The sequence below is a fragment of the Triticum dicoccoides genome, chromosome 6A (genome assembly GCF_002162155.2).
Source record: "Triticum dicoccoides isolate Atlit2015 ecotype Zavitan chromosome 6A, WEW_v2.0, whole genome shotgun sequence".
Taxonomy (NCBI): Eukaryota; Viridiplantae; Streptophyta; class Magnoliopsida; order Poales; family Poaceae; genus Triticum; species Triticum dicoccoides.
The window spans coordinates 24,889,650-24,899,192 of NC_041390.1; the positions used below are offsets into that span (position 1 = coordinate 24,889,650).

Genomic DNA, 9,543 nt, shown 5'->3' on the forward strand with positions numbered 1-9,543 from the left:
GGTTGGTGCCACCAGCCGGGACCAAAGGCCGCCGCTGCTGAAAAGAGGCCTTTGGTCCCGGTTGGTGGCACCAACCGGGACTAAAGGGGGCATTGGTCCCGGTTTGTGCCACGAACCGGGACCAAAGGTATGCATTGGTCCCGGTTCGTGGCACCAACCGGGACCAATGTCCTGCACCTGCCAGAGCCGCAGTGCGGTGCGGTGGGATGTTTAGTCCCACCTCGCTAGCTGAGGAGCGGCCGCACCTATTTATAAGCGCTGCCTCGCCATCTTCATCGAACTCCTCAGAACTGCAGGCCTATGGGCCTAATCTCACACCGCTATGCCTGTGGGCCTGCTGGGCCTTCTGCGGGCCTGAATCCTGGCCCATGGATGAGCTTCTAATCGTATTCAGGCCGTGGTGGCCCAGTAGGTGGCATTTTTTTATTTTTTCCTATTTATTTTTTCATTTCTACTTAGAACTAAATACTTATAGTTTTTTAGTGATTTATTTTTTCTTTTAGGTCACAAAAATTATAAACTTTCTGTTAGTGCCATTAGTTTTAAAATTTGAATAGTTTAAATTTAAATTTTTTAAAATTTGTGTGAATCACTAGTTTATGAATAACTTTACTATAAAAATTGATTTTTGAGTCATTCTTTTTCCTGCTATTTAATATTACTGTGTTTTATCATTATACTCAATTTGGTAATTTTAGTTAGTCATAAAAAATATTATAGGTATTTTTTCTTTTTTGCTATTTATTTTTTGATTTCTACTTAGAACTAAATACTTATAGTTTTTTAGTGATTTCTCTTTTCTTTTAGGTCACAAAAATTATAAACTTTATGTTAGTGCCATTAGTTATAAAATTTGAATAGTTCAGATTTGAATTTTTTAAAATTTTTGAAATCACAAGTTTGTGATTAACTTTACTAAAAAAATGAACATAGATGCACCTATAGAGAAAATTCGACCTAAATTCATAATCAATTTCTATGAATTTCAGAGAAATTCATTATGAATTTAGGTCAAATTTCCTGTATAGGGGCATCTATTTTCACTTTGAGAGGAGCTCAACAAGGCAGAGAGGGACGGGCTTATAAACCGGTGTGGGCGCCCTTCGGTTGGCGAAGTGGGACTAAACTCTGGGTGCAACGAAGGCCAACCCTTTAGTCCCGGTTTGTGGCACAAACCGGGACTAATGGTCATGGGCCAGGGGCGACCCTATTTTTTTCTATTTTTTTGTTTTGTTTTCTGCATTATTTATTTTCTTTTGTTTTTTGCTTTATTTTTTAATTCTTTTTGCTTTTAGTTTTAGAAAAATTATAAACTTTCTGTTAGTGCCATTAGTTTTCAAAATTGAAAACACTTTTTTAGTTTTTTTGTTTTCTTTGTTGCTTTTTTTATTTTATTTTGTTTCTACTTACAACAAAATACTTATTGTTGCTATTTTTATTTTTTTCCAGATTTTTGTTTTGTTTTCTGTATTATTTATTTTCTTTTCTTTTTTGCTTTATTTTATAATTCTTTTTGCTTTTAGGTCAGCAAAATTATAAACTTTCTGTTAGTGCCATTAGTTTTAGAAAAATTATAAACTTTCTGTTAGTGCCATTAGTTTTCAAATTTGAATAGTTAAAATTTGAATTCTTTGAAATTTGTGTGAATCATAAGTTTGTGATTAACTTTACTAAAAAAATTAACATAGATGCACCTATAGAGAAAATTTGACCTAAATTCATAGTTTTCAAATGAACTCTGAAAAAGTTGGTATAGCATACTCGTCTGTTACAAAGTTGGCATGGTATCATCATAATAGTTGTGGGAGAAAGTCTTCACTTTTTCTTCGCTTGTGTCATTTGCTTATTGCGCCGTAACCATGGATAATCTTCATCGTTTATCAGGATGCTTGGGTCAGCCTTGACATTGAAGGGAGGAATTTCATGAAACTTTTCATAATCTTCAGACATGTCTGTCTTGCCCTCCACTCCCAGGATGTCCCTTTTTCCTAAAAGAACGGTTCCTTATCTTTTGGCTCATCGTATGATGTATTCGCTTCCTTATCTTTTCTTTTTCTTGGTCTGATAGACATGTCCTTCACATAGATAACCTGTGCCACATCATTGGCTAGGACGAACGGTTCGTCAGTGTACCCAAGATTTTTCAAATCCACTGTTGTCATTCAATACTGTGGGTCTACCTGTACCCCGCCTCCTGACAGATTGACCCATTTGCACTTAAACAAAGGGACCTTAAAATCTTGTCCGTAGTCAAGTTCCCATATGTCAACTATGTAACCATAATATGTGTCCTTTCCCTTCTCGGTTGTTGCATCAAAGCGGACACCGCTGTTTTGGTTGGTGCTCTTTTGATCTTGGTCAATCGTGTAAAATGTATTCCCATTTATCTCATATCCTTTGTAAATCAATACAGTCAAAGATGGTCCCCTGGACAACAAGTATAACTCATCACAAACAGTGTTGTCACCTCTAAGACGTGCTTCCAACCAACTGCTGAAAGTCCTGATGTGTTCACATGTAATCCAGTCGTCGCACTGCTTCGGGTGTTTGAAGCGCAGACTGTTCTTGTGTTCATCGACATGCGGGGTCACCAAGGTAGAGCTCTGTAGAACTGTGTAGTGTGCTTGAGACCAAGAATATCTGTCCCTGGATATTATTGAGTCACTTCCAAGAGTGCCTTTCCTGTCAGTCTCCCCTCATACCGCGATTTAGGGAGACCTTCTTCTTAAGGCCAGGAATGAAGTCAACACAAAACCCGATGACATCCTCTGTTTGATGGCCCATGGAGATGCTTCCTTCTGGCCTAGCGCGGTTACGGACATATTTCTTTAGGACTCCCATGAACCTCTCAAAGGGGAACATATTGTGTAGAAATACGGGCCCCAGAATGACAATCTCGTCGACTAGATGAACTAGGACGTGCGTCATGATATTGAAGAAGGATGGCGGGAACACCAGCTCGAAACTGACAAGACATTGCGCCACATCACTCCTTAGCGTTGGTACGATTTCTGGATCGATCACCTTCTGAGAGATTCCATTGAGGAATGCACATAGCTTCACAATGGCTAATCGGGCATTTTCCGGTAGAAGCCCCCTCAATGCAACCAGAAGCAGTTGCGTCATAATCACGTGGCAGTCATGAGACTTTAGGTTCTGTAACTTTCTCTCTGGCATATTTATTATTCCCTTTATATTCGACGAGAAGCCAGTCGGGACCTTCATACTGATCAGGCATTCAAAGAAGATTTCTTTCTCTTCTTTCGTAAGAGCGTAGCTGGCAGGACCTTCATACTGCTTCGGAGGCATGCCGTCTTTTTCATGCAAACGTTGTAGGTCCTCCCGTGCCTCAGGTGTATCTTTTGTCTTTCCATACACGCCCAAGAAGCCTAGCAGGTTCACGCAAAGGTTCTTCGTCACGTGCATCACGTTGATTGAAGAGCGGACCTCTAGGTCTTTCCAGTAGGGTAGGTCCCAAAATATAGATTTCTTCTTCCACATGGGTGCGTGTCCCTCAGCGTCATTTGGAACAGCTAGTGCGTCGGGACCCTTTCCAAAGATTACGTGTAAATCATTGACCATAGCAAGTACGTGATCACCGGTACGCTTGGCAGGCTTCTTCCGGTGATCTACCTCGCCTTTGAAATGCTTGCCTTTCTTTCGACATTGATGGTTGGTCGGAAGAAATCGACGATGGCCCAGGTACACATTCTTCCCGCATTTGTCCAGGTATATACTTCCAGTGTCATCTAAACAGTGCGTGCATGTGTGGTATCCTTTGTTTGTCTGTCCTGAAAGGTTACTGAGAGCGGGCCAATCGTTGATGGTCACGAACAGCAACGCCTTTAGGTTAAATTCCTCTTGTCTGTGCTCATCCCACGTACGTACACCGTTTCCATTCCACAGCTGAAAAAGTTATTCAATTAATGGCCTTAGGTACACATCAATGTCGTTGCCGGGTTGCTTAGGGCCTTGGATGAGAACTGGCATCATAATAAACTTCCGCTTCATGCACATCCAAGGAGGAAGGTTATACATACATAGAGTCACGGGCCAGGTGCTGTGATTGCTGATCTGCTCCCCGAAAGGATTAATTCCATCCGCGCTTAAAGCAAACCATATGTTCCTTGGGTCCTTTGCAAACTCATCCCAGTACTTTCTCTCGATTTTTCTCCAGTGCGACCCGTCAGCGGGTGCTCTCAACTTCCCGTCTTTCTTACGGTCCTCACTGTGCCATCGCATCGACTTGGCATGCTCTCCATTTCTGAACAGACGTTTCAACCGTGGTATTATAGGAGCATACCACATCACCTTCGCAGGAACCCTCTTCCTGGGGGCTCGCCGTGAACATCACCAGGGTCATCTCGTCTGATCTTATACCGCAATGCACCGCATACCGGGCATGCGTTCAGATCCTTGTATGCACCGCGGTAGAGGATGCAGTCATTAGGGCATGCATGTATCTTCTCCATCTCCAATTCTAGAGGGCATACAACCCTCTTTGCTGTGTATGTACTGTCGGGCAATTCGTTATCCTTTGAAAGCTTCTTCTTCAATATTTTTAGTAGCTTCTCAAATCCTTTGTCAGGCACAGCATTCTATGCCTTCTACTGCAGCAATTCCAGTACGGTACCGAGCTTTATGTTGCCATCTTCGGAATTGGGGTACAATCCTTTTTTGTGATACTCTAACATGCGATCGAACTTCAGCTTCTCCTTTTGACTTTCGCATTGCGTCCTTGCATCGACAATGACCCGGCGAAGATCATCATCATCGGGCACATCGTCTGGTTCCTCTTGATCTTCAACAGCTTCACCCGTTGCAGCATCATTGGGCACATCGTCTGGTTCCTCTTGATCTTCACCAGCTCCCCCCGTTGCAGCATCACTGTATTCAGGGGGCACATAGTTGTCATCGTACTCTTCTTCTTCGCCGTCTTCCATCATAACCCCTATTTCTCCATGCCTCGTCCAAACATTATAGTGTGGCATGAAACCCTTGTAAAGCGGGTGGGTGTGAAGGATTTACCGGTTAGAGTAAGACATCATATTCCTACATTTAGTGCATGGAAAACACATAAAACCATTCTGCTTGTTTGCCTCAGCCGCTTCGAGAAACTCATGCACGCCCTTAATGTACTCGGAGGTGTGTCTGTCACCGTACATCCATTGCCGGTTCATCTGCGTGCATTATATATAATTAAGTGTCCAAATTAATAGAAGTTCATCATCACATTAAAACCAAAGTACATACATAGTTCTCATCTAACAACATATAGCTCTCCAGAGCATCTAATTAATTAAACCATACATTGAAACTATGTAAAACATTTCAATGCGAAAACAAATGCGATCATAATCGCAACCAAGGTAACAATTGATCCAACGGCATAATGATACCAAGCCTCTGTATGAATGGCATATTTTCTAATCTTTCTAATCTTCAAGCGCATTGCATCCATCTTGATCTTGTGATCATCGACGACATCCGCAACATGCAACTCCAATATCATCTTCTCCTCCTCAATTTTTTTATTTTTTCCTTCAAGAAATTGTTTTCTTCTCCAACTAAATTTAACCTCTCGACAATAGGATCGGTTGGAATTTCCGGTTCACATACATCCTAGATAAATAAAATCTATGTCACGTTGGTTGGCATAATTTTCATAAACAATAAATGAACCAATAGTTATAAAGATAATATATATACCACATCCGAATCATAGACAGGACGAGGGCCGACGGGGGACGGATACCAAAACCATTGCACTATATAAGATGCAATAGTAAAAGTAAGAAAATAACACAAGTATCTATGTAAACATACAAGTAAGAATATTTTTTCCTTTCAGAAAAAAGATAAAACAAGAGGCTCACCACGGTGGTGCCAGCGATGAGCTCGGCGCGGGTGATCGACGGCGGTGAAGACGGGGACGAGGCGTGACGGACCGCTAAACCTAGACAAATATTGAGGAAAATGGAGCTTGGACGTCGAGCTTGGAGAGGAGAAAGCTTAAGTAGTGTGGCTCGGGCATTCCATCGAACACCTTGTGTGCATAGGAGGTGAGCTAAAGCACCACCAAGCCCTCTCCCCCTCGGCCAGAAAAAACAAAGCAGTGTGCTCTGCTCTTGCGCGAGGGGGTATATATAGGCACCACCATTGGTCCCGGTTGGTGGCATGAACCGGGACTAAAGGGTAGCCATTGGTCCCGGTTCATGCCACCAACCGGGGCCAATGGTGGTGGGCCAGGAGCGAGGCCCATTGGTCCCGGTTCATCCCACCAACCGGGACCAAAGGTCCAGACGAACCGGGACCAATGGCCCACGTGGCCCGGCCGCCCCCCTGGGCTCACGAACCGGGTCCAATGCCCCCATTGGTCCCGGTTCTGGACTAAACCGGGACTAATGGGCTGACCCGGCCTGAACCTTTCCCCCCTTTCTACTAGTGTAAACACATGCCATTTTCTTCGGAACAACATGATAATTCTTCGGAGGAAGGTATTTTCTTCTAAAAACCGCCACCGTTCGATCTAGCATCGCAATTGTCAGCAAAACGCGTTTGTTTGCCATCCCCTACCAGGGAATGTCAGCCAAATAATATTTCCGGTGGTTTATAATAGCTCCCAAAGAGACCAAAGAAACAAAAATAAATTCCCACAAATAAGTAAAAAAACATGTTTATCTCGATTTCTATGGTTATTGCAGTTTTGGTCTTTAGTCCAATGTCACAACAATGTTGTTTGCTAAATGATTGTTCTTCTAAACCGTCATACGTATAACCCAAATTTCCTTGACTCCAGTTAATTGATTTATACTCGTAAAGTACAAAGGAGAAATCTATGGGAAAACTTATTACTACGCAATAAATGCTATCCAATTTTTATAAATAGATATGAAGATAGGTAGTACTCAAAAGATAAGAGAGACCGGCCATTTTAAATACGGGAAATAAATAAATGGATACCGCACATATGGAAAAGAAGCTCGCATTTATTACATGATAAATACCAATAAAATGCAAAAAAATAAGTACAAAGATAGAGATAGAAACAAGATACATCAACCAACTATAACATCACACACCATTAGGAAGGAGACTGAACAATCCGCAAAGCTCCACGAACAAGACTGATATTTGCGGTGGATATCAGAAGATGCATCCCATCTAGGTACGCTAATACCCGAGATCTTGGTCCATTCTAACATCCTCCTTCCCTTTTACGGCATCGATTTTCTACCTAAACGCTTTGAAATTCAAATCCCTATCTCTACTCCTAATGAAGCACTTGGTAGTCTCCGCCGGTCAATTTTCGTCCCATCAGAGACGGTTTTTTTCGTTCTCCATCCCACCTCCCGCGTTCCCTCGATTCCCACCTCCGCCCTCGAATCAGGAAATAAAAATCGATATGCTCCCACTATGTCCAGTGCTAAACCCTCCGGTTCATCGAAAAAAACTCGCGCCTGAAAAAAATCTACGACGGTTAACCTACGAAGAACGACCTACGCCCCGACCGCCTCCCGCGGGTCGCTCGCTCCCTCGCGACCCTGTTGCTCCCTCCTCGATCCCGATCTGGAACGAGGGGACGAGGAGCTCCGGCCTCCCCGACGGCCGGCCTCCTCCTCGCCCCGCTGCTGCGTCCGGAGCCGCCACGGCCTCTGGAGCACGGCGCGGACGAGGAACCCACCCACGGTGTGCGAGGGGTCTCTTCCCGTACGTCAAGGCATCCCGCCTCACGTTTCCTCTTTCGGCATCACGGGCCGCCGCCGCACTCCCTCCCCCGGCCGCCCCGCGGGCTTCTATCTCTCCCAGCTCCGCTGTCGCGCCCCGTCTTCCATCTCTACATGAATCGCTGTTGTGGAAGCCATACCCCACCGCGCCACCCGGCGGCCATCCGGGTACGCCGTGTCCGGGATGATGGAGTTGAGTCGGCCAGGTCCCTGTTCCCGTCGGCATCTTCTGCATCGGGACCCGTGGGGGCAAGCTGCACGCTGCTCATCTGCGTCGATGGCGTCGGCGCGGCCTTCCCCTGCCAAGACCGGCGGCTCCTTGGCTGGATCCTCTCCTCTCCTCTCTTCCACCTCTCGTCGTCGGGTAAGTCGTAGGTATTGTATTCGTAATCGATTCCAATCTCGCACCCCTGATTCACTATTCTTCGTTTGATTCATTTCAGGTGCTCCTTCCGTCGATGTCGAGGTCTTAGTCTCGGTGATTTCTCCTTGTATGTTCTGTTGATATTGGTACCGTGTTCTGAAACTTGCTGCTTTGGAAAGGGTGTGGTTTCAGTTTTGATGGTTCTGTTCAATTCAAGGTGATTCGGTAATGTTCTGCGTACAAAGTGCTTCCTATTTTTGCGGTGAAAAACAGCGTGTTGGAGATAGTTCAGACAGTCAAAATTTGACAGTATTTTCTTCTTCTTTTGATCCCGTTTCTTCATAGTTAGTCAGACTCAATAAGAATTAGAGAAAGTTGGAAAGAGGTTTGTTAGGTCGGAACTGATATATTTGCTTTCTCCTAGCAGCCTATACATATCATTTTATATGACGGGGATTGTGCTATATTACCATGTTATAAAGGTAGAGCTAGGATATGTCTTTCTTGAACTGTGTGGACATGGTCATGGCAGAGGTGCTCTGTTTGTATGTTTTTTGAAGTAAAGTGGAGAAACTATTGAATTGTGTCTTCAGAAATAGTATACTGTTGATGTGTCTTCAGATGCTGGTTACTATGTTGGAATCTACCAATCCTTCTGATCATTGTGTTTTTCTCGGCCTGGAGGTCTACGCCAAACCCCAGGGCAGGGTGGTTCGAACACCAATGCAGTACGGGCTGGGACGGACATCATCTTGTCTCTGTCTCTACTAATTCAAATTACACGTAACTTATTCACTCAAAAAAATTACATGTAATTTATTCAGTTCTAGAGCAGCCAAGGGCGGGGCATCGCACCGACGACAGTGACTGCAATGAGGGTGAGATGCCGATGTTCGTGCCGGCGCCGGAGACCGTGACCACAACTCGGGGCAAGGTGCTGGTGTCAGCGACGTCGCCCGTGTTGGCCCCTTGAGTTTTGGACCTGCTGCACTCTGGTTCTGGAAGCTACCATTCCCATCGAACCCCTCCAGCAGCCTTCAGGTGAGCACACAGCTTCTGCTTGTGACGCCCGGGAAATTAAGCTACAGTAATCCCCGCTAATGATGCCACATCACCTCGGTTACTGTGGTTAAACTCGCGTTAGTTCGGAACCTAGTTCGAATTTTAAATTCAAAATCGAGCAAACAATAAAAGTTTTCAAATATTAAAATTTAAATGTTCGGAGTGAACCAAATAATACATAGGTAATTATGGTGGAGAAACCAAACTTTGATAAAATGTTTAAAGGCCCTAAAACAACTAAAACAATAGTGAAAACAATTAAACAAATGCCTATTGAATTTATAAAATGCTAACACTATTTTATTATGGGTTAAGAATTAATCTCGTAGTAGTTTATTGATAAATACAAATTAGGCACTGGTGGTAATTTTGTAAAACTGGAAATAAAAG

At 43.8% G+C, this 9,543-nt stretch overlaps 1 long non-coding RNA gene across 1 annotated transcript in view; it reads left to right on the forward strand.

Moving 5' to 3' along the window:
* Positions 1 to 8,787: 8,787 nt before the first annotated feature.
* Positions 8,788 to 9,543, forward strand: part of LOC119319078 — a 14,916-nt gene continuing 14,160 nt past the window's right edge. Inside the window, exon 1 of the long non-coding RNA XR_005154343.1 lies at positions 8,788 to 9,132. This is a non-coding gene — a long non-coding RNA (uncharacterized LOC119319078). The remainder of the gene's footprint in view (positions 9,133 to 9,543) is intronic.